This window comes from Chrysemys picta, chromosome 5, assembly GCF_011386835.1.
Source record: "Chrysemys picta bellii isolate R12L10 chromosome 5, ASM1138683v2, whole genome shotgun sequence".
NCBI lineage: Eukaryota > Metazoa > Chordata > Testudines > Emydidae > Chrysemys > Chrysemys picta.
The window spans coordinates 74,375,250-74,402,012 of NC_088795.1; the positions used below are offsets into that span (position 1 = coordinate 74,375,250).

The 26,763-nt window shown below is 39.4% G+C and overlaps 1 protein-coding gene across 1 annotated transcript in view; it reads left to right on the forward strand.

Moving 5' to 3' along the window:
* LOC101943579 (uncharacterized) overlaps positions 1-26,763 on the forward strand; it is a 236,867-nt gene that overhangs the window by 51,086 nt on the left and 159,018 nt on the right. The window contains exon 3 of the mRNA XM_065596643.1: positions 14,601-14,813. The gene's annotated coding sequence lies outside the window, so the exon portion shown is untranslated. The remainder of the gene's footprint in view (positions 1-14,600; positions 14,814-26,763) is intronic.

A 26,763-nucleotide genomic window follows, 5' to 3' on the forward strand; every position in this document is an offset into this window, starting at 1 on the left:
AAGTCAGCAGGGTTTGAATTAACCAGTATTTGAAGTACTTGTGGATAAACTGGTCAAAAAAAATTCCCTCACAATTTTATTTTGGCGTGGGTAAGGGGTATTTTGTTGAAAACCTGTTTTTAAGACTTTTTTTCTATTTCGCTCTACTTGCTTGAAGTAATACCAGGTGCTTTTATACTGGTGCATTGTCATATTGTTTGTTACCATTGTATTTTGCAATTAATCTCATTCAATTATTTTCTTAATAATTCAAATGGATACAAAGAAGTGTATTAAGTTATCTCTTGCAAACCACTGTGTTGCTCAGCAGCCTCTATTATGAGTCTATGGTTCTTTCTTCTGTGTACAGAAAAGCAGTTATTTTGAACTACCACAAAACTGAGCTGTCCTGTGATTTGAACAGCAAGAACTTGTTCCTGCATTTTGAATGATCAAAAGCAGCAGCCTAGTTTAGTGTTGGTAAAGGATGAGTCACTGTCTGTGCTCTATGTATCCACAGCCCAGTCTCATGTACAATCACGAGTTCATAAAAGTCACAGAAAAGATTATACTGTAGATTCTTTATGGTCAATTGAGACAAAATGGGAACAGAAATTTCACCAATCCTTCACTTTTGATCCGGAAAACGGCATTTTTTAAAAATATGAAATAAATAAATAAGCTTTTTATTCTGCAAAGGAGTGAGGAGGTGGATTCTCCTTGAGGAATCTTGGCCCAGTCTTAGTCTCAGTTTTTATAGATCTCTCTTCATTCCTCAGAGATCTCTTTCCAGGAAATCAGTATGCCCCTGACTTATCTGTAGTCTCCATCTTCTAATTTATCAAAATAAAAAATTATATCTTCTTAATTAAGTCTGTTTTGTCCCTCAAATAGGCCCCAGGTGCATTTAGGGCCTAAGTCTGCAAGGTGCTGAGCACTAGAGGGAGGTGTTCCATGTTCACCACTCTCACTGGGCATTGAGGATGGTCAGGGTCTTTTGGGAGCACTCAGCATCTTGCAGGATCAGGTCCTTAATGAGAATTTCAAAATCCCATCAGAATATGAATTACCCTGTACACATTCTTGTCATTTGACTATTGTTACCCAAGTCTCCATTATAATCCTCTTAGGCTATAATCATGATGGTTTCTTTCTTGGTTCATTTAGACACCGTTTATTACTGATGTTTGGCCTCCAGGCAGGATTATTTTAATGTCTCCAGAGAGTACAATGTCTGGCAGTTAACATTGTTTTCAAAATGTTAGCAGCATATATATTTCTCCTCCAGTGATATCCTTATGTTGGTTTCCTAGTAATAAAAAAACAGAGTGAATAAATATTCTACTGGCTTGGAGGTGGTATTTAATCTTGATCCATAATCCAATAACCAAATTATTTGGTGAAGTATGTTTTTATCTCACATTTTTTTTTGGTTTTAGAGTCATATCCTCTGTATTTAAATCTTTCTAATACTATGATTCTTAAGGCCAAGATGCTACAGGGTAAGCCTTGCATAAAGCCCCAGTGAAGGCAAAGGTGCAAGTGTCTGCCTGTGTGGATCCAGTTGCAGAATTGGAACCCAAGGCCCCGATCATGAAAACACTTATGCACATGTTTAACTTTAATCATGCCATTGACTTCCAGTGGAATACTACTGACTTTAATAAGCCTACTTGCGTGTTTCACTTTAAGCCTGTGAATAAGTGTTTGGAGGATCAGGGCTCAAATCTGTAAGTCTCTTACTTCTGAAGTTAGTGCCACTCCTTTCACCTCTTAAATCTCAACAGTCTCCTGCACACTCTGAAATAAGATTACATGATAGAGAAGATCAATTTATGTATATGTTAAATCTCAACTCTTAAATCTTTATTTTGTAGTATTCCAGTATTTTGAGTGCTTGATCAATGAATGTGATCTTGCTAATCTATATTTAGTGCTAATAGAATAATGTTCACTGAATAATAATGTAGTTGACAAATCACAATATTTTTAAAAAAAATAAAGTATCTGAAACATTTTACTACATAATTTTCCCAATGATACAGTTGGGCTGATACTTGGATGAGTAAATGATCAGCCCATCTCTATATTTTGGGAGAATTATGTCAAATTATGTTTGAAAGATATTATGAAACTTTTTTGAATTTCACAATATTTTTTAAAATTATTTAACGTGTATATAAATATTCACCCAGCTCTAGTCTTAAGATACTTTCACTTAAAAGATGTTGGTATATTAGTGTATTTTATTTTAATTATGAAATTCCAGTTGTAACTAGAAAAACGTTTGCTTCATATTCAACAATGCAAAAAAACTAATGTAAATTAGAAACTGAACCACTTTTGCAAAATGATGCCTATATTTCAAATGGTGAAATTTCTATATTTATAATGTAAAAACAGTAAACCTATATTATGCTTAAAATGGCAACTGTCTCCCACATTTTCTGCTGATGAATCGCATCAGGACCAACTATACCAATGTATGCCCACTCCCCCAACTCCATACACCCTCCCAGTGCATGCCAATCTCTGTGCTTGTTAATTAGTAGTGTGTTTGGTGAGTGTAGCATGTTCCTGCATATAATATTCTACAGGCAGAATGACTTTTATATATTATGCATTCAGCGTGCTGTGAAGAAAAAATAGTGAATGAAATGGGTGTGGTTACTCCCTGTGCGTATCATAAAGTTCCTGAATTTACTGGTAGTATATGTTAGATACAGGGAAGAATAAAATGGTGTTGGGAGAAGATAACTGACATAATATCCTGACTGATAACAATGTCAGCTGCTGGTGTCTTGTTTTGTAAATTAAAAATCCATGATCTGTTTTTCACTTAGGTGTTTAAGCCATAGATGGATCTTTTCTTTCTCTGTGACCCTTTCATCCTTTTATTGACATTTATCCTTCTTTTTATGCAATTATCCCAGAATGAAAGCTTCTGGCAAGGCATGTCAGCTGTTGTCTGCCAAAAAACAGACACACAAATCTTGTCACATAGCTTTTATTTTTGTGGTCAGGAACCCTCAGGCCTTGTATTTAGGCAACTTAGGCTTGTGTGGAACTTTACTGTCTCCTGCACACTCTGAAATAAGATTACATGATAGAGAAGATCAATTTACTCAGGACATTTAAGCTCTCAATACTGAGCTTTTTGTCCAATCACAGCTCCTCTCTAGCTGTGTAGCAGAAAAGCCAGTCACAGAAATCTTGACAAATTAGATATTACCACATCTACTTGTGTATATTTAAGCTTATCAAACTGAATTGTAGCATTGTTACTGTACTATTATGTAGACAAGGACTCCATTTAATAAATGCAGTGCCATTTAATAGTAATTAATCACCCAGCTAAAATGTCATATTAAGGTCAAAGAGACCAGAAGACAAAAAGAGGAGAACATTAAATTCAGCTGACAAACATAGGAAAGGAGAATTCAGAGCCAAAGAAAGTTCTGAGACATTGGCATTAGTGAAACATGTAATCCAAACTTCATCTTAACTTTCAGTTCAGTTGAGAAATAATCACATTCGCTTGGTTCAAAACAAGGTCATTTTTGTAACTTTTAAAATGAGATTTCCTCTGCATATGCAGCCTCAGCTCATAGCAAGCTTCAGTTTGTTGGTGCATTTTACAGATGTTGTTCTATCTGCATACACTGTCTTATTCCTTTTTTTTGAAGCTATCCTTCACTTAGTAGAGTTTTCTTTAACGTACCCTGAAAACAGAAAAAGTTTCAGACATGTAGATAATTTGGGATGGAGTTCAATGAATATAGACACACTAGAAAGAAAGAATGTAACTACATAGTTTGAACTGAAGCATGGAAGTATTTTTGCAGTTTAAAAATAAAGCTGCTAATAAGTTTTGTGTTAGGAAAATTTCAAGTTCTGGCAAAGTGCATAATGATAGAGCACTTGTAAACAACTACTGCTGCTCCTTCACTGAAGGGCCACATCTGAAGCTTACCGTAGTAAAATCATTGGAAAATCTCGGACCATAACTGATTATATAACATAGAACTTGATTTTCACATAAAAAGTAGCTTTAGTGTTCTGTAGCAAATGGTTGCAGTAGGTGAGCTGATTGGAGTAAGGAGGAATTTATATATAATCATCCACATTACACTTATACAGATAGAAACTCTTTACTGTGGACTCCCTTTAAGAAATAGAGCATTGGCCACCTTCAATAAATTTATTGAGCTCTTTGTGATCTCTCTCATACTATGTGCAATGATACAGTAAAGGTGCCCATTGTATACAGTGTTAATAACTTCAGATATGAATGTTTGTAAATATATACATGGCCCAATTTTTATTCTCTCATACAGTGTCCTTATCTATGTATGTTCTCTTTTGCTTGTTTTATAAAATGAGACAAATTAACATTTAAAAAAAACCACCTTTGAATTGTTCTGGACTATATATACTAATTTCTCGGCTCAAAAAAGAGGAGCCAGTGAAGGCACGGAAGCATAAAAGTACTTATTTTACCACATATTACATGTGTTTCAGAATCCAGTCAAACTGTTTCTAAATATATTCATCCTCTAAAGAATCCATCATTTCTCCTTCCTGTTCCAGAGTTCTCAATTTCATATTCAATAATTGCTTTAGTATTGTGAAAAAAATAGAATTCTTCAAAAAATACTTTACATTTGGCAAGATCTATCCCTACAACTTCTGTGTCAGTGTAAAGAATTTTGGCCTCTTTGAAAGTTAAATATTATCCTTCTAAATTGTGTAAACTTGACTACATCAGGAAATGTGTCCATCCTCCCAAATAACCTTTCTTCTTTTGGTGAATTTAATATGTAGGAGAGCTATTTGAATAATGGGGGAAATAACTTGTAAATTTATTCAAAGAAAAACATCAGATAACTTATTTGGCATTCATTTCCCAGACACTGCTATGTGGTAAATGTTAACTTAATGGTGACAACTGAAGATGCATGCAGAACACAAATTTCCATACATATGATAGAATCCGAATTCCAAATGTTGGGGCCCATTATACTTAGAAAGTTGAATATTAATAGGGATATTGCTGATATGGAATTTGAGAGTGGATTGTGAGATTTGATGTTAATGAATTTTTGAGCCATTCTTGCAGGGGTGTATGACTCAAAATGAAACATGCAGATAATGAACATCTGCTTTTTCAACAGGACCCCTGCTTTATTTGGTGAATGAGTTATTCAACATTTGTCTTTATACTTCACTCTGTTGTAGAGGAAGGGTTAGTATCCAGTTATCCAGGGCAGCATTGAATTTCCTTAGCCACAAGACCCCCTTTCTTCTTCTGCAGACCCCTGCCTCATTCACTACACATGTGCCAGAGTCGGCAACAAATGAGGCAAGGTTGCAACAGACAACAGTCTCCTTCACTATACAGCCCTGACTCATACCCTGAATGAAGCAGGTGGCAAAGAAACAGTATAGAGTCATGTAGTTAAAGGCTTATAATGCACAAAGGGAGCCAAATTAAAATTGCATAGGCACCTTAATTATGGCCCTTCTTAGCTATTTCATTGCTTGATTTTGAACCTTAATGTTATTTTAACATAGTTTTTAGGATGTAACTTCCTGGGTGGGTGAGTGTATGTATGTGTGTTTAAAAAGCTAACTGGATCCCCACCCCAATTTTATGTGGACCCATACTAGTTGCCAACATGAGTCAGTGACAAGGTTTGTTCCTTCATATCCATGGAAAAAGACCTCTACCACTTTAGGTAATGGAGTAACTGGTAGTAGTAGTGGGCTGTTATCCTATTCATCCCCCACTGACACTAAAGGGGGATGAAATACACATGTTGCTAATTGATTTCACAGCTATTTCCTGATCAAAGAGGAATTTAGAGACTCAGGACTCCTGGGTTCATTTCCAGGTTCTGAAATGATATAGAACTTTTTTCCCCTGCCACACCTCCCCAGTCTGTCTCTGTCCCCACTGCTCCTCCAGCACCCCTCCTTCTTTGCTCCTATCTATCTTTTGGCTCCTGAGTCTTCTCCTGGTTCCAACTCCCCCTCTCTCCCTTCTCATTCTGCTCCTCTCCACACTCTGGTTTCTGTACATACACCCTACCCCTCAGTTCACCCGCCCCTCTGCCTCATTCCTCACCCAGTCAGGCTGTTTCCTCTTTCTCTGCACTGCCTGGCTGCCAGTAGGAGGGACATTGAGAGAACAGGTGAGACAGTCACCTTGCTCTCAAGGTGTGGTGCCCAGCAGCACAGTGGCCCCCAGCTGCTGGGCAGAGCAAGTCCTACTCAGCCCTGGACTCGAGCGTGTTCAGTGGAGACAGAATCTCTGGAGGATTTAGCTGCTAAACTCTAACCATCTTCCACTGAGCATGTACAAATTGATTTTATTGGAAGCTTGGGCAGCTTTGGGTGAATTTTCACAGGGACAGCAAAAGATGCATCCATGACAGCATGGAGACAAATGCCAGGAGGCAGCAGAGTTTCTCAAAGAAATAGTTACAAGATTTTATCATGGGCAAAACAATGTTGTTTTATATTTTGGTGTCCTGGAGTAATCTGGAAACTTGCAAGTTTTACCCTATGGCGAGCATCTTGTGGAATGGTATTGTTTGTTTGTTTTTGTTTTTAAGATTCTGTGTGTTTAAGAGAACTTTTAGAGAGGTTTGTTTGTCAAGAAGATTTATTAAGCAAAACGTTATATACAATTTTGGGGCTTTTTTCAATGCAATCCAGAGAGATTTGGGTTATAATGCAATGATCTACGTAGCACTGTCTTGTCTATAGATTTTGGATTTCCTTATGCAACAATATGGCCTGTGAATAGAAAGGGGGAAGTCTCCACATTCTTTGTATGGTTTCCTTGGGTTCTGGAGCAGTTCATAGTGGAGTTCTGGCCAGAAGCTCTGGGGCTTTATAAACCCAGTGTGAAGAAACAATGTGAACTGAAGCCTCTGGCTGTTGGGCAAATGGAATTTAGTAGCTATGTTCCTATTTTGCTAGTCATTGTTTTGTGAATGGGTAAAGGGACACTGTATATGCCCCCAAATTTAAATTAAGACTCTACGACCAATAGTGCCATTTTTCTAAGTGTGGAAAAATTTCTAAAGTTATTGTATTTGAACAAGTAAACATATGCCTTCAAGTTTTGAAATGGAAATGTTCCAGTAGTGAGAACCTGAAAGTGGAACGGACTATAAAGGAAAGTGAAATGGAGGACTTGTCTGTGTTTTGGGAATTGCCCTAGGTTGTCAGTGACGTCCAACTACAGGTATAGCTGCACTGGTGCAAACCATTAAAAGTTGCTATTTGCACCAGTGCAATTTACTACTGCTAGAAACCAGGTTAAGTTCCACAAGTGCAAATAGCAATATTATCTACTCTAAGGGGTTGCACAAATGCAATTATGCCAGTGGCTGCCAGCTGCTAGCTGAAATGAGTTGGGAGGGCAGGGGAGGTTATTCCAGTGTAAGTGAATATTAATTTCATTGGCTTTCATTGGTCATCTGGAGCTTAATACAATAAATCAATGGTGACGCTATTAGTAACGAATAATTTTGACTTTTAATATCCTTACACATTTAGTAATCAATAGTATTCATGATCTAGGTAAAGAAATGTTGTTTGATTACAACATATGATTAAGTGGATAGTATGCCTTTGATATACCCTTTTCTTGTCTCTTCAGTGAGATCCCAGCTTCTCACACATGCATTCCAGCTATTTCTGTGATAAGATGTATATGGGAATAAGAACATATTCTTACAGTCTGGTCTGTGAAGAAACACATGGTATGCTCATATCCTCACAAAGACTCTTTATGAGCAGCTCTTCCACCTTCCAAATTCTACCACAAAACAACATATCATTCTGAGCACTTTTTATCGTCTTGAGGAATAGTTTCCAGAGAGCCCAGCCTGCACCAGAATATGTTGTTTCTTTATTTGTTTTCTTTTCAAGATACCAATGATACACCCCTCTCAAGTGGTACAGTTTAGTGAGATGGATCACACTTAGGTAACTGGCAGTTCAAGGAAGTCTTACCTCAGGTTGTTTACATGAACACATTTTAGAACAGCCATTTAGCTTCCACCAAGTTCCACCCTGCTGACCATCTGTAAGTGTAAAGGCCGCCAGTGAGCCTATAGGTCGCTGATAAACTAAACCCCCATTTGGCAGGCAAGGAAGCCAGAATGATAAGGATGTTGATTTATGTTTTATCTGTCACTATATTTTTCAGTAAAGCTGGGCAGCCAGCCTTAATGGTGTAAATGCTGTTATCACCTCTCCTTAGTTTAAGTGAAGCAGATTCTTTAGTTTCTCTCACTAATTCAGTTTCATTAATTGTTAGGATAAACAAGACTTGCAGGACTAAAGCTAGCAGCATTTAGTTCAGTCTGTAGTTAATACAAAACCAACACCTTGCTGGAAAGAGTTCATATTATCATTTGGAATTTCCTAGACCGATTTCTGAGAGTAAAATATCGTACATGTTTTGGACCAGATTCAATGGCTGGCATAAGTGGAGACAACGTCATTGACGTAACTGTTGTCATTGCTGATGCCAGTAGTGAATTTGGCCCTTCGTTCTTATTTTTGATACTCATATTGTGTCAACAGCAGCTATGGGGAAAATGAATGCTCTGTTTTTCCACCAATGCTTTTGGCAACTTTTTTTTTTTTTTTTTTAAAGCATAGCAAATTTTTACATATGATGTTAATAAGAATCAATTTTTCAGTATGGAGAACAAGTGCATGCCTTCAGCAAACCAGAAATGACCAAAGAAAAAGGGGGACGAAACTTTCAACATTAAAACATCAGTACTGCTTAAAAAAGTATCTGACAACCAGAAACAAAGAAAACTTAAAAAAACCCATAATCAACACTGTTTCAGACATTAACTATGAAACAATCAAATGCAGCTCTTCTCATTTCTTTTTGCCCCCTTCTCTTCCCGAATATTTTCAATGTTTCCCTTCCCAGGCTTGTTTAAAAATAAAAAGAGCCTATTCCTGCTTCTTCTCCCATTGAAGTCAATGGGAGTTTTGCCATTGACTTTAATAGATCCAGGAGCAGGCCCAAAGCAGTATTTTATAGCTTGCTTTGTTTTAGGTTTTATTTTGAGTAATCTGTCTTTTGTAAGATTGCTCTGTTTCCATAGCAAAAACACCATAATGATAGTGTGTAAATGCTCCAGCCTCATTTATTTATATTTATATTTATACACACACACACACACACACACACACACACACACACACACACACACACATGCAAACAAACTCAATTCTACACTTTTATGTACTTAAAAAAAAGGAAATACAATTATATAAGAGACTATAACTAGCATTACAGGCTGATCGTGATTTCAGTGCAAGTTATAGTCTCTTATATAATTGAATTTCCTTTTTTTTAAGTACATAAAAGTGTAGAATTGAGTTTTTGTTTGTATAATGCTGTAGTTGTTTCATATGTAATACTTGTTCTGTTCCTGGTTGTACCCTGTATTGATTCTCAGACACACAGCATGACAGTGAACAGGAATTTTGTTCTTTACTGATTATTTCAAGTTTGCTAGCTAATAAAATAATCCTAATGCATGATTAGTTAAGGAGGCACAGGTTATGTGTCTCTTCAGTAGGCTAATCATACCCACCTTCATGCTGTAGCTAGTTTGACTTGGCAACTGTGTTGAGTAGCCCAGTGTCCAAATGGGTTTAGAATCTGGATGATACCTAGCTGTCTAAAGTTGAATCTAAGGGGGAAAAAAGTCTATAGGTGGAGTGTAACATGAAATTTGTGAGATTATATCAGTACCCAAAACAGTATGTACCATTCATTTGTTACACAGTGGGGAAAAATGATGGAGGGCATGTCTAGGACTCTATATTTTTGCCTTTTGTTTATTGCCCATTGTGACGGGGATTTCCAAAAAGACATTTCACAAGATAGAGTTAACTCATAGCACAGAGGCCACAACTTTATTAAGTAAATAAACAAGAATGCAAATAAATGAAAAGTGGATTAATGCAATTTTTCAGTAAAGGGAGGCTGTAGCCCTTTGTTCAGACCAGGAGCCTCCCTTTTTCCTGATTGTCATACTCCAAGGTCGAAATGGATACCCAGTTGAATAAATAATCTGGTCCACCCACACCTGGACCTGAGGCTTAGACCACAAGAGACACGATCTACAACTCTCCTCTGCGATTCCAGACTAATGCTGCCAGTGATCACACACAGCAACACTGAATCCCACTCTTCTGGGTCAGATATACCCCTTCATTCTGATGTAGCCCAAATAGCCAACTAAACTCTCACATTTCTGCAAAGGCTATGTGCCATCCCAAAGTTGCAACGTAACATCCTGGAATGTATTGTAAGGAACCAGCTGACTCATTACTGGGTTCCTTTCCTCCAGCTCTGTCAAGATGGAGGGAAAGGAGCCTGCCCAGTGGAGGGGTGTTACTCAATTCAACATGTAGAGCCAATGTAGGCTCAATAATCCCTAGAGTACAGGAAAAGGAAATACCATAAAAAAGGATGAAGCTCAGGAGACAGCTATAGGTTGAGTGAGACCAAGAGTAGCAGGCTAGAGCAGCAGCCTGAGAGCTTGTTGCAAGGGACAAGGTTAGATAAGAGGTACCCTGGGAGCTGGAACTAGAAGACTGAGAGCAGTGCAGATATGTAGCTGGGAGGAGCTAGCAGTAGTTGTAGCAGGAGGATACAGGGCAGCAATCTGCAGGCAGGCAGCTATGAAGACAACTGTATGTGTGCAGCAGGAAAATGGTGTGTAGGGAATGTGTATCTATTTGTTTTGGGCAGCCCGAGGAACTCAAAATGTGGGAGTGTTTATGGGAACCCACTGAAGACTGGAGTCTGCGGAGCCTACCTAATGCCTAGAGTGCCTACATTTTCCTTCTGAGCTTGTGGTGCACAGAGCATGGTACGAAACCTATAGTAGTGTATCACTCATACCAACACCTTGCGGAGGTGTGTGTGTGGGAAGGGAAGAGTGTTTACACAAATAAACCCAAATACAACTGTGAAACTGAAAAGTACACAATGATTAGTCAACATGAAAACATAATTGGCAATTAACTGCCAATACAGTGTCTTCAGGAAAAGGACCAACTACTTATCCTCAGTCCTGGCTGCCAGTGCAGAGTGGGAGACAAAGCCTGGCTGCAGCAGGATGACAGTTTGCTACACAGCATAGATTAGAGCTGAGTGAATAATTCACAGGGAGTCATTCATTTGATTAATATAATTCTTTTTCTCCTGGTAAATAGCCCATGAAGAGATTACGTTGTTCTCCAAAATATTTGCTGTTCAAAAGTATTTGCCAAGTGCTTTCTATGAGCATTTAATTGAGCTCATTGTTGAATTGTGTTAGTAAGTTAGTTTTTTGATTGAAGGTCACATGGTATTTCTTAATACCTGAACGAGTGCAACTCTTAAACTTGGAATCAGGTCTGTAATGTGAATACTATGTTTACAAAAAAATCAGCTCAGCTTAACATTTGCTGTTTCCTCAGGCTTTCCTGCAACCAAACTGGTTATTTGTGGAAAGCAAACACAAAAAGGGTGCAAATGCTGCTGAAATGAAAATGCATTTTATCTGAGTGAATATTCATGACCAATTTTTGAGGCATTTGCCTAGTTCCTATATACATAAATGAAACAATTTCTGTTTAAAAAAAATGAAAATTTCATCAACCCTCTCATCCTTTTCTGTGCTGAGCAGTCTTTTAAATTTATTCAATTCTGTTACACGTGCACACCACCCATTTGTTTGCCCGAATACAATTTACCAGTAGCTGGCTCCATAGCTTCTGCCATGCCCCAGAACAGCTGCTGGTGCATTACATTTGTGGCTTCCTCTTGCCCTATAACATTTCATAAAACTGTTTATCTTCACTGCAAAAGTATTTTCACTATGTTTACCTAGTGACCGTGTACCACAGTTATTTTTTTTTACCACTACAAGCACCAAAATGAAAATATTTACAATACTGTTATCGCCAGCACATATAGCACCTAGTATACTAAAGAAATGTGCAATAGCACGTGCACACGAGCAAGGTATTTACAAATCTCTGCTTAATTTTTCTGTGCCACAACAGGGTATCCATATACAGTTAGAACTAAATGAAGATTGCATGCATTTAGTGTATGCTGCTTTAAGTGTTTGAAGCATATTTATGGCCAGTGGAAGGTCTGACGTGTGAACTGGGTAAACTGTTTTTGAAGATTTTCTTTGTAGTTCTGGCTGTATCTATTCTGAATCATTTGTTTATGCCTCAAAGTGTACTTGTTGTTTCTTTTAGCTCAGATCAGCTTTCTGAGCCCAGTTTGTAGATGACACTAAACTGGGAGGAGTGGTAGATACGCTGGAGGGTAGGGATAGGATACAGAGGGACCTAGACAAATTAGAGGATGGGGCCAAAAGAAATCTGATGAGGTTCAACAAGGACAAGTGCAGAATCCTGCACTTAGGACGGAAGAATCCCATGCATTACTACAGACTAGGGACCGAATGGCTTGGGAGCAGTTCTGCAGAAAAGGACCTAGTGGTTACAGGGGACGAGAAGCTGGATATGAGTTGACAGTGTGCCCTTGTTGCCAAGAAGGCTAATGGCATTTTGGGCTGTATAAGTAGGGGCATTGCCAGCAGATCGAGGGCCGTGATAATTCCCCTCTATTCGACATTGGTGAGGCCTCATCTGGAGTACTGTGTCCAGTTTTGGGCCCCACACTACAGGAAGGATGTGGAAAAATTGGAAAGAGTCCAGCGGAGGGCAACAAAAATGATTAGGGGGCTGGAGCACATGATTTACAAAGAGAGGCTGAGGGAACTGGGATTGTTTAGTCTCCAGAAGAGAACACTGAGGGGGGATTTGATAGCTGCTTTCAACTACCTGAAAGGGGGTTCCGAAGAGGATGGATCTAGACTGTTCTCAGTGGTACCAGATGACAGAACAAGGAGTAATGGTCTCAAATTGCAGTGGGGGAGGTTTAGGTTGGATATTAGGAAAAACTTTTTCACTGGGATGGTGGTGAAGCACTGGAATGGGTTACCTAGGCAGGTGGTAGAATCTCCTTCTTTAGAGGTTTTTAAGGTCAGGCTTGACAAAGCCCTGGCTGAGATGATTTAGTTGGGAATTAGTCCTGCTTTGAGCAGGGGGTTGGATTAGATGACCTCCTGAGGTCCCTTCCAACTCTGATATTCTATGATTATGTGATTCTATGAAGGTGGTCAAATGCTATGGTGATGAGCGCAGCATTAAAAGCTAGATAGAATAGACCAGAATAGTGTGTGTCATACATAGACTCACTTCTAGTTTCTTGTGTGAATGATGCCATTCTCTGTGTGGATGATATTGCCATTCCCATGCAATATACATGATGTATTGCTAAGGAACACTTAAGAACCTTCACCCTTTAATTTGTTCGTTTCATTCAGTATCTCACATATAGTAAGAACTCCCAATGCCAAATCCTCTTAATCTTATTCACAAAAATGCGGACTGTGATCAGCTGCCAGTGGGAACAAACTGAGAAGGGGGAAACTCTCAGTGGAGAAAAGCTTTGCAGCTGGACAAGGACTTTTCAAACTTCATTTCCAGCTACAATCACTTCCCAGCTGATTTTAACTACTATAATACCACATTGGGATTTAGGGTAAGACTCTGTTAACTGGGAAGCAGATCACTCAGAACTTCAAAGGTTGAGAGAACTGACCTTCAGTTTTTTTTTTTTTTTTTAATACTCACAACTAGTTTTACTTAGAAAATTTATGCGATGATTGTTCCTTTTCTTGGGAGACACGGCTGTTCTTTCATCCCAATAGCTGGGTTTCTTTTATGGCTGTGCACTACTCCTGCTGTGTGTGTGAGCAAGTGATGTTTTGAAATGTGATGTTCTTTATTTATATGCTGTATCAAAGAGTCGTTTCTTCTAACATGTGTGCTCCACTTTCTTTTTTAAATGAGCTTTCAGATAAAATTAGTTGAAGTTTTTAAATATTTGTTTAATCTGCCAATTAAGAACCTAACACAGTCCATACTGTGATGAACACAGTGGGCCAGAATTCTGCCTCTTCCTGGCATGGGATGTGCAAGGGATGAAGGTGAAAGGAGCTGTGTGGCCTTCATTAAGACACAGGAAGTATGTATTTCACAACTGAGTTACTTTATTTAAACACTACCTAACGCTAACACTATAGCAACCAGAGCCTTTTGCTGACTGCAGCTTACAGCTCCCTGCACTCCAGAGCCCCATCTTCCAAAATGTGAAGACCTTCGGTCTCTGCAGGCATTTCCTTACATAATAAGAGCAGCTTGTCCATACAAGAAACAATGACTGGGCACATAAGCATTCTTAGGACTGCTTCCGCTGACACCCACGGGGACTCTAGTCTCTGGGTATGGAGGGGACAGTGTCATGGCCTCACTACTCCTCTGCACCAGTTCTGGTTTGTGTGGGGGGGGAGTGCATGTTGCACCCTTTTCAAGCACAGTGCATGTATTGATATATTTATTTGCAATACATTATTCAGCCACTAATAGAGATGACTAGGGGGTGACAATTCCTCAAAAGATTCTGTGAAACTGTGATGCCATTTTTCATTCCACAGTGGAATTGTAACAAGATGCCTTATCCCATGGGAGGGAGAGCGTGGGGCTAAGCCAGTCTTGATTTCAGGATGGGCTTAGCTGAGAAGTATCCGGCGATTCCTGTATAAAAGGTGCCAGGTGTAAGTGCTGACAAGGCCCAGCTGGGGAAAGTCTGGAAGGAAGAGACTGCAGGGAGCAAGAAGGCAGAGTGTGAAGGGGTCCACTCATCACAGGTGAGCCTCCTTGTGCCTGGGAATTACTCTTGCCCCATCTGGCAGCCACTTCTGTTGGTTGCTCACGATGTGGCCCTTTCTGTCCATGACTTGGGGAGCTGTTTCTTTGTGAATTGGCCCTCCAGGCAGGTCACTATATAGTCCCCCTCTCCCCCGCCTTCCATGGTAACAACATCCCAATGGACAAGCTGTCCATATGCTGTCTCAGGCAGTCTTTCTTCCATCTCCAGGTCCTGTGCCACTTTGCTGGAGAGGCCCACGCACTATACTGGGTTCTAGCTGTGGGACCCTATAAAACTAGCAGCCAAGGTCTGCACAATCCCACTCCTTGCTGCTGTTTGTCTGGCTGCTTTCCCCACAACTTGTTAAACTTTTGATTATCCTATTTTTTTAATTGTATTTGTAGCCCATTTCATGATTTTGATGCATGATTTGCAAACATGATTTATCCCTGTCACATAAGATGATAAATTTGCATGCTAGGATCTGTAAATCTGTATTTACTCATGCTATATATAAGCAAATATAAACAGTTGTTTCCTCTAGCTTATATAAACTTTTTAATTTTAAGTGTTTTTAATTTTTAGGAGGTTAGTGAATAATGAATCCACCAAAAACAGTACTCTGAACCCGGTGCCCCCCCAAGCCTGGCACCCCAAGCCTGCCCCTAAATCTGGCCCTGGCAAGGACCAAGTTTATAAAATGATTAACACATGATACTTCTACCTCATATTTCCTACCACAAAATTCAAACTACTTGTTCTTCAGGCACGTCCCTAGTTTTTAATTAGATCACCAATATTCTGGCCACAAAAGATTGGCTTCTGTGTAGTGAGGAAGCCAGGAATATTTTTTTCTGAACCTGGTCTTTGGGAAGTAGCCAGAACTATCTAAAATATCCCAAATTCAGAGGGACCTGAACTTGTCCAAAGCAGGTTAGAAGATCTCAAAATCTTCTTTCCTACCTGATTTATAATATGTCTCATAAACAGCCCATCTATAGCTTCAGGAATAACTCAAAAATTTCATTTAAACCTGTAGACTACATATGTTTTAGATTAGTTTAATTTTTGTTTTTGTAAGTTTTATGAGTATTTTCTGAAATAATTTTCCTGTTTTCTGAGCAAATTACATGCAACATCTGACCCAAGTTTAATCCATCAGTCTCATAAAGGCATAAGTCAGACTTCTTTTATGAGTGATAGTCTAAAAATAGATAATTATCTTGTTTGTTTTAGCAGTTTCTATTCTGGTCTCTGAACAGTGTTCTTCCATTAGAAAAATACTATTTTTCTATGTTGTTCTAGACTAGTGGAACAGTCAGTAATATAATCAGACCTAAATATTACAATGCTCAATTTACTTAGTAATACAGCTTAATTAAAATATGTAGAGTATTTACTATATAAGCATAAACCGAATTACAAGCCTGTTGCATGCTTGTCTATTAAATCCCCCCCCCCCCAAACACACACACAAACACACGCGCACACAAACTACAGAATATAATTTTCATTACCCCTGGATTAGTAATAGTATTTATGTAAGTGTAACCAGAATATATGAAAGTGTGTATAGAACAATGTATACAAGATGTATTTGTGGTAAAATTCCCCACCACTATCTGCACTGTGTATCTCTGCTCTGACAGTCTACTTTCCATGTATGCATAGCTCTCCCCTTATTGTCAATAGAAGTTCCTTCTTTAGGCAGATCAGAGTATTGGTACTAAGATCCATCATCAATGCTTGTTAGTTTAATTTAGTAGAAGAGATCTGTGGCCTAGTTCAGCACTTGAGTCTACTGGGCCCTTCTGCCAGCAAGGGGAACAAGGACCATCTGGCCAAAGGCAGGGATTGGTGGGAAAATGGATGTTTTCTGAGTATCGATCCTTACTGAACTGTTGTGTAAGTTTCTTATTTTTCCAGGTCCACCTGCTGCAGGCAGGAAATCCACAACTTCTGTAGGGAATCCAGGGGCAGTGGGTGAGAGTGCTGTAGAGCCATTCTGCTAGGGAGGCAGAGAGTGCTGGGGGCAGTTAGGAATCCAAATACATTCCCCAAGATACACTTGTTTTGCAGGCCAAGTCCCACCTCTTTCTGTTTGCAGAATGCCCATGTGAAGATCTTGATGTCTTCATATTTATTTCTTCAGATATATTCAAATATTTAAGTAGGGTTTTTTTGTTAGTGGATTGCTGTGACTGTTTGCTACTTGAAATTCAAGCTGTGTTGGTTAGGTGTGATTTGATTACAGAAACCATATGATATATGGCAACAGAGGGTCCTGTGGCACCTTTGAGACTAACAGAAGTACTGGGAGCATAAGCTTTCGTGGGTAAGAACCTCACTTCTTCAGATGCAAGTCAGATGTCTTGCATCTGAAGAAGTGAGGTTCTTACCCACGAAAGCTTATGCTCCCAGTACTTCTGTTAGTCTCAAAGGTGCCACAGGACCCTCTGTTGCTTTTTACAGATTCAGACTAACACGGCTACCCCTCTGACATATGATATATGTGTTCCCTGATTGGATAAACATAACACTTCTGAAAGCTCTCCTCCTGGTTAATACGTATATAAAAAATTACAAACCTTTTCCTTCCGGGGCCTTGCCAAAGGCAGCACTTGTAGAAAAAATAGGCTACTAGAAGATCTATTAGTTGTATGCAGAATTGATATTTTATTTTCTGTCATTGTAGTCACACAAAGAAATCCTAATGCAGTCCTACTTATGAAGGCTGGAGGCAGATGCTTGTTTGTCTTGTTCAATTGTACCATGTCTTTGGTGATGGGTTTGGGCAACCTTGTCCCCTACTGTTGTTCCCAGTGTCCCATACATCACATCTAATGCTCTGTATTTTTCTGCCATCATCACAGATACTTCAAGAAGGAAACTGCATATGTGTGTGTGGTCCTACTTATAAAATGTGCAGCCAGATCACTGTATCACTGTTTGACTCATTTAATTGCCTCTGTGCCAGGGATTTGGTACTAAGTTTTGGGAATGATCATTTCTTCTTTATAAAACACAGAAAATTTGGGTCTAAGGAAGGTCTAGTGTGAGCAAATCCTGTACACGTTTCCTCATACTGCTCTGCTCTCATAATGCACCTCTGCCTCATCTTGAAGCACCCTTAGGTGTGCCAGTTCAGGGTCTCTGAAGTAGATTGACAAAAGCATCTAATTCTACAAGATAGTTTCACGCAGTGGATATGACTGTTGAGGCTACCAAATTCAGCCTTACATGTGGCCTATCTTTGTGCTGAAGTACATGAGCCCTTAAAAGTGGGTATTTTTTATTTAGGAATGACTTCTAGCAGCAGACTTAGTTTGGGGAAGGATTTTGAATCTGTTGCTCTGCAAGTATCCAAGATCATACTAGCAGGGTACAAGTAGGAGCACAGTCATTTGGGGTCTGGGCCTCCATTGCACCCATTGACTTCAGGAGTGGTGGGTGATCAGTATCTCTGAAAATAAGGCCCTCACTGTACTACTTCTAGTTTGAAGAACTACTGATTGACTGCAATCCCAAATGAGGATGAGTGTTACTGCTGTGGATATTTAGAGAGAAGAAGGTTCATCTTTTGCCTTGAAAGTAGGTGTTAAAGTAAAAGGACAAGAGATTATTAAACCCTGGTTGGACAAGCTAAGGGAAAATTTCTTCTCTCAGATCAGCAGTCATGCTCAGCTTCAGCATTCTGCTCTCCCTGTGCATGTGGATGTCCCATTAACATGAAGGGCAGCAAAGAGAGGGAAAAATGCACTCACATACCTAGGAGGAAAGGCCACCAACCCCTTTGCTCCACCAGTGTGTAAATCCAATATAAAACAAATAATATTTTCTATAATATTATTTCTGAAAGAATTAGAAGCATCAGAAAATATCACCATGCTTTTAGCTGTGCTGCTTAAATGCCGATATGAAGTTGATCATATAAGTAGTTTAATGATACTTCCACTGTTTGCCCAGCTATGTATATAAAAAGAATGTTGTGAAAAATACTAGAAGTGGTAAAATCCTAGGGCTAACAGCTCATACGTTAGTGGTGGTTCGTTGTGAACAAAATCATTTTTCAGGCGAGTCATAAAGCAGCCTTAAAAACAAATGTTTCACTGTTTGCTTCAAATGTGGCTGTTGCCATGTGACCACCATTCATCTGACATCATTAGTGACATAGTTTTTGTTAGTATGATATCTGATTAAGGCTTCCAGCCATGGTGGAGCCAGACTAAGTAGTTTGAGCTAAGAGGCTGAGGAAAGTTAATGTGTCAGTGTTACTATAAGGTGAGAGCGTCTGCTCAGTTTCCTTTGGAGAGTTAGAATTGAAATTGTTGATGATGCAATCTTCTGAAAATATTTGAAGATTTGGTCATAGTTAAAGATCTCCATTGGGAGACTTAAGCCATTCAACTGAACATGAAGGTACTAGATCACTTGAAGGGAAAAATGTAATGAAGAAAAAACATTATTGAAAGATATAGTAAAATATGAGCCTTTTTTCAAAATTAGGCAAATGAAATTGCTCATATACATTTGCACAAATAGGTCCACATCACACATGTGCATAAATACCTGGTCTGTGCAGGCAGGCTGGATGCATGCAAACATATGTATGTAATTAGCAATAAACTTTATATTTGGAATAACTTTTTACTTTGTCATATTTTAGTTCACATACTCTAAATATTTCTTGTTTTTGAACTGTGGTGAGATGATTGAGTTTGCATGTAAATGCTTCAAGCAAACTGAGTTTTGTCAGGTATCTCTGGTCACTTTGTACGTTACGCTAAAAGTGTCAACTCAAAGGCATAGCTGACTTTGTTTTATAAAGAAAACAAAACTAGGACTTCTTTGTTTTGAAATTGAAATAAACAAAGTTAATAGTTTTCATTTTTTTCAGCGAAACTCTGTCTCTCTCTCTCTTTCTAGACATATGAGTGCCTACATTCAGCTAGAAGTCTAAGCACATTCTGTATTTCTTTATGCATGACACTTTTTCTCCAGGTGGTATAATTGCTGGTATTACTAAGCAATATGGTACACTACAAGTCTAAAAGTGAAAAATCCCAAGGGACTGTTGGTTCAAAGAAAATTATTCCAGTGAATCATTTTGCTTCCTACTCAAACATATAGGTGAAAAAATAAGTGTTTCAGAGAAATACTAAAATCTCTAAGGGCCAGATTATGCCACCCATACTTAAAATGATTAAAATCGTACTCCTCAAATAGTCCCTTGAAATGACTGGAAGTACGTGAAGAGTAAAGTACTATTATTCAGTGTGAGTAAGGTTAGCACAATCTGGCCCTATATCGCCAAATAAATTCTACCATAGATTTTTTGAAAAAGATATTTCATTTAATTTAAAATGCCTGATTGTTAAAAAAAAAAGCACCTTCACATTGTCTATTAAGCTTCCTTAACATCTCAAATGACCACTAATAGCTAATCTATTTTATTTAGAAAAGAGCCTAAAGTGACAGAACCATCTGATATTAGACTCAGCAACACATTACTTAGATGAAATTGCACTTCTGAAGTGTAGTGGACTGAACCTCAGTAATTAGCTGATAAGACACAAGTTTTCACCTACAGGACAACAGTTCAAGTAATCTTTGAATTTCTTAAGTAAAATTAATTTAGTTATGTCAGCTATGCTGCCATAAAATGATAATCCAAGCTATAGAGATGCCAAACATACTTTTTCCTTCTTTGGCTAGATTGAAACTGTACCAGAAGCACTGTGGTATGTAGAATTCATTTCAGGTGTGTTCAGTAAAGGTGGTAAATTGGAATTTTATCCAATCTGCTCAATTAACAAAGGAATATAAACAGAACAGGGTTCTAGGATCTGTAAGTGTGTTGCAGCCCAATCCTGCAGAGTTACAATGATGTGTACAGTTACTCCTCTGTGGATTTCCACTAAATCATTGACATTTTATATCTTAGTAGGAAAAGGTCTGGAATGTAGACACTGATACTGTAGGAATAATATAGCTGTTGCGGGGTAGGTACACCATAAAGTGTTGGATTATGGGATTATCAAAATGGCTACTTGGCAGCCCAAATGACCTGGAGGGTGGTGGCCCTGCAGTTCAGGGCAGTTTGGCCCAATCGCCAGAGTCAGTGGGGCTGTCCTGTGGTTCAGGGCAGCAAGGCCTAGTGGCCCAAGTTCATGTAACAGTTAAGTTCGCCTCTCTGGGCATTGGCTACCCCGGTGGCAGGGCAGCGAGGCTAGGGGGCCCCACGCCCACCTTTCTCCACTCTGCCCAGGGCCCTAAGGAATCCACGCTTCCATAATCAGACTTGTTCTCCTGATACTACAGTCTTGTTCCCTGGGCCGCTTCCTATCCTTCCTTACATCTCTGGTAGTCTCATGCCTCGGCTGTCTTTTCTCCATCGGCATCAGCGGTTGGTTTGGGGGTCTGCTGGTGTCTCAGTCCTGCTGGATTCTGTGTCCTGGATCTCTGGAAGACTCCCAGCAGGAGCTTGCAACACGTGTTTGCTCTCATCAGTGGCCAGGCCAGACTGAGCTGAGCTACTCTGTTTTATACTCTGGTCCCAGTTGGAGCATTCCCAGCAGGGGTGAGGGGCCATGGTTTCCTCTGCCCAGCGTGTGGTTAACCCCTGCTGAGCCAGTGTGGGGTAGGTACAGTCCATCACAATACCATGTATGCTTATATATAGAAAACACAAACATTTTATCAAAAGTGACTTACTGAAAAGATTAGGGATTCATTTTTTTTAAAGTCGCCACTAACTAGTGTTCACAATTTGCACATTTTAGCGTTACTGTGACAATTTCTTGTGTATTGAAATACTCTCTAGAATTTCTGAGGGTAAATATGCAATATAACAATAGCTAGAAGGTGTGAATGTTTTTAACAATAATACAAATGCAACTAAATATAAGAATAATAATAATTTATATTACCATAACACCTAGGAGCCTTATACTTGGACCAGAATCCCATTGTGCTAGGTACTGTTCAAACAGAACAAAAAGTAGGTTCCTGCTCCAAAATGCTTACAGTCTAAGTATAAGACAAGAGACAACAGATGGATCTAGACAAACCAAGGGAGATACAAGGAAACAGTGAGACAAAATTGGTCAGCATGAGGCAGTGGTCTCTGCACAGCTGCAGCTTCAGTGTTGTCAAGTTTTTTGTAGACATTCTAGCAAAGGAGAGTTTTAAGGAGGATTTTGAAGGTGGATAATGAGGTAGTTTTGCAGATGTTTATTGGGAGCACCTCCCAGGCATGTCAGGAAGCATGGGAGAAAGCACAAAAGTGAATGTTTGAAAATTTTAATAAGTTGGCAATGGAGTCCGGAGATGAGCATCGACAGCTCAATAGTGAATGAGAGATGATAGGTAGGGTGGGGGGATAGATTACCTATTTCTGTTTGTTTGATTATTTGAATCTACTAAGGAAGAAAATTTGAAGAAATAATTTATTACTTTGTTTCAATTGTGCTCATTGAATTCAATCTGTCAGTTCAGTCTTTCACAGGGAAACACCATAGCTCTGCTAAAAGATGCACGGTATTAGAAAACTTGCCATTGCACTGTCATCTTTAAGAACTCTGTGTATTGAAATACTTATTCACTATTAAAAATAAATGAAACATTAACTTTCTTGAGTAACTTCTGGGCTGGTATTTGGTTAATACGATTCACATTGCTGGTGGTAGTGCTTCATTTTGGCAATATTCTCAGTGATGATCAAATTTCTCAGGAATGATGGTCAATGGTACTTTTAGAGCTTGTAAAGTTTTTTATATTTATAATAGAACAAATAATCTGGTGAGCAGCCAAGCCTTCAGTTTCCACTAAAGGATACTTAAAAAAAAAAAAAGATTCAATTCCTGGAATACAATGTAAATGTGTTTTCTCTGATACAAGCAAAATTCAGATGAGTACATTAGACAAGCTCTTTGAGTGAAATATTGTGATTTTTCCACCTTTGAACTCAACTTACTCTTTCAAGACACTCTTTAGTGACTTGAAATGCTTTTATAATTATTAAACTCAATTTAACTACAGTATAGACCCTTCCAGACCTTTGAAAGTGAATATAATATATACAGCACTACTGATGATAGTCCATAAACATGAGTTTTAGGTCACTGAAAGCAATGCCTGGAAAACTACTTGAGTTGTCCACACCAGCTTTGTTCAACAAATAGTTTGGGTGATAACCACTGCTGAAATTGTATATTAGTAAAGCCATTTGACAGAGTAGTGGTGGGCCATTCAGTACAGCACTCAAATTTTAAAAGTAAAAATTCCCCTGTTACACTTCTATAGTATTAAATTCATGTCTGATTTAAGTAAAATATTTTTCTCTGAAATGCAGCACATTACCTGAGATTTTTAAAGTCAGATATTCAGTGTTGGAGAATTGAAGGACTTGGGTAAAAAATACTCTTGAAGTTGTTATATGGAAGGTGACTACTTCAGCACTATATGGATATATACTTCTATTCCAGATTAAACATATAGACTTAATTGTCTACAGAGGCAGAAAAATCTGTGTGAAGTGTGCTTACTTCTGAAGTATTCAGTAGGCAGCTATGGTTTGCTAATTAGTAGGCAATTACTACAAAGTGTCTGTCAAGAAAATTGTTTTTGATTTTTTGACAAACTTGTTTTGTGAATTGTAGCTAAATTAGCAGATAAACAATATCTTGGCACAAATAATTGGAATCTTCTGTGTGAGACCATGAGGTCCATTCATTTGTCCAGGCATGCAGTTCTTATATACTGTCTAGTGCTGGATGCCTCTTCAGTTCCCATCCAAGTCATGCTCCCACGAAGCACCCATGAAGCAGCAGCTGCTGTTGCTACTCCGGGGTGATATCTAATTCTGCAAGTCTGACTCTGTGGGCAAGAGAACTCTAGTTGGATTGTAATTACTTAGGAACATAGACCAAATCCTGAGATATCCTTTAGAATGTCTAGTACAGATGGCAAGAACTAAGGCAACAGAGGGTCCTGTGGCACCTTTAAGACTAACAGAAGTATTGGGAGCATAAGCTTTCGTGGGTAAGAACCTCACTTCTTCAGATGCAAGAACTAAGGAGCTCTTATCCCTGATTCTCAGGCAGTACAAGCACCAGGAACTTAGCTGCACCCTTGCACAGGTATGCGAAGGAGTGGAAAGATCCCTTGTGTACTTCTCTCTCCTTCCCACTTTTTTTTCTCACCTACACAGGTACAATTAACTTGTTCTGCACTTCATAGCTTCTGCAGGCTCAGTGAATAGCTCCTGCCTTCTTCCATTCCATTCCATGGGGGCCATCCTCCTATCCCCCTTTATATCAGGGAGTTCCTGCAACCCTTCCCAGGCCTCTCCTCATGACACAGATGCTGTGTATCCTCCATACTGCACCCACAACCCCCCATCTGCCACAAGCCAGGGGCTCTGTGTATGTGTCCATATTCCCCCATGTTGTTCACTCTTTCCCCTCTTTATTAGGGTGTCCCATTTCTTTCTCCATCACATGCCAGAAACTTGGTGTGCTTTGGGAAACCAGATAGGAAGTGTGAAAAATTTGGAATGGAGGAGTAATAGGAGTCTATATAAGACAAAGCCCCAAATATCAGGACTGTCCCTATAAATTTGGCAGGGCTTTAGAGCTGTGCTCCGGCTCCGCTCTAGCTCCCGGCAAAAACCTGCAGCTCTACTGCTACGGAGCTGCTCCGCACTCCAGCACCGGGCTCCGCTCCAAAGCCCTGAAATTCGGGACATCTGATCACCCTAGGTGTGCTCCCTGATTCTCTGTATTCCAGGGTCTCTGTATTCCTCCCTATCTCCATTTCACATATCTTGAGGTCCTTGTTTATCCCTTTTCCCCAGAAACCTGCTTTCTGCTCCCCACCAGGCCCCTACTTCCCTGTCCTAGCTCCACTTCCACTGACTCCCTGCTTCCATGCCTACCCCTACCCCAGCTCCCTTCATCACCACCACTTCTCCCCCCTACTCCCTTTGCCCTCCATCCACTTCCCCAACTCTCCATTGCCACGTCCATTCTCCACACGCCTCCCTTCCAGGTCCCTGCTCCCCCCGCACTGCTCCCCAATCCTCTCTTGGTTCCTGCTTCCTCCCCCCTCATCTTCCACTTCCCTCTTTGTGTTCTTGCTTCTGCCACTTCTCTGGGTTCCCACTTCTCCCCTCCTCCTCCTCCTCCCAATGTAATTCTTCCTCCCTTTAGGGCTCTTATGTATGTTAGGCTTCAGGTAATCTCTCCATGCAGCAAATTAAGCTGCTGCCTCTGACATATGTAGGACAGCAGCAAGGGGCAGCAAAGAGATTTTTCTGCCTGCAGCACCAGGCAGTCTGGGACCCTGACTTTCCTGTAAATCAGACCTTTCCAGTGTGCCCATTGATGCCTAGAACGGTGCCTGAAATTTTAGAATTGATCTGATGCAGTGTTCCAAAGTTATCGTGTTACCAACAGAGATGCCATCAAGTCTAGATGACCTCCTGAGGTTTCTTCCAACCCTAATCTTCTATGATTCTAAATCGAGTGCAAAATCCCGCTTTGCTTGGCCAACCAGAAGCTAGTCCAATGTGATCAGAGACACTTCCTTTGTTGATTAAGTACACTACGTAAAATCCATATGGATTGCCTTATGTGGCTAAAAATAAATATATTTGACATCTGTGCTCAAGTATTTGTTTTACCAAACTCCACCCTCATGATGGTGCACCACACGTACTAGTACTTTTGCTGAGTCCTGTTCAGATATATCTTACAGCTTGCACCCAAAAAGAAAAGAACATATGCACTAAGGTACCAAAAAATCAGGACTTAACACTTAGTTATAATATTAATGGGCAAATATTTACTAAATCTTGTACTATCATTAAACACTATAGTAATCACCATAATGGGGAGGTACAGCTTTCAATGCAGAAGTTTAAACAGCCATGTATCTATCCACTGGCTAAAAAATGTATTATATTGCAAATGTTATGAGTAAGGTAATTTGAAAGGTGGGAGTGGAGGGGAGGAAGAAAGCTACAAGATGTATGGATGGGGTTTAGCATATAGGAAACATTACTTTAAAATATCTTGGCTCCAGCTGATTGTCCTTTCTTAAGCTGCCTCATTTAATAGTTTTTGTGAAATTTAACATGCTATAGAATGTTATGAGTGGAATGGATACAGATCAGTTGCCAAGGAAACTCATAAAATGGAGATTCTAGCAGTTTTTCTAGAGAGGAAAAAAGTCAGTTAAGCCACATTGGGTCAAAGCTTGGCTGCTGTGGCAGTGAAGTCCAGGACATGTCAGATGAGCACATAGAAGTGCATATACAGCACATAGAATACTTGGCTGCTCAGCTCAGTTGCTCATTCTAGAAAGCTCAGTTGAGGCCTTGACTGGCGTAACTGCTAGGTGGAGCATCTCTATTTCTCAAAGATGGGACAAGTGAACTCTAGTAGGACTCTGATAAGAGAAAAAGGCCAAATCTTGCAAATTTCTAAGTATCTACAACTCCAGTTGAACTCAACTCCTCAGAATGTCAGAATTTAGTCCACACTTCCCATTTATATTTAAAGCTCTTTTCTCTTTGTTTTTCATGTGTACACTTAGAATGTTAAAAGCAACAGAGAATCCTATGGCACCTTTAAGACTAACAGATGTATTGGAGCATAAGCTTTTGTGGGTGAATGCCCACTTCGTCAGATGCATTCACCCACAAAAGCTTATGCTGCAATACATCTCTTAGTCTTAAAGGTGCCACAGGACTCTGTTGCTTTTTACAGATCCAGACTAACACGGCTACCCCTCTGATACTTAGAATGTTGAATCCTCTAGTAACTTATTGTTCTTTCAGACTAGATTCCGTTCTTTTTCTCCATAACCCATTGCTAGTTTTAAATAGCATATATAAATGTAATCTTATCTGTGCATCCCCTTTTTTGTGGAGGCTGTTTTGTTTT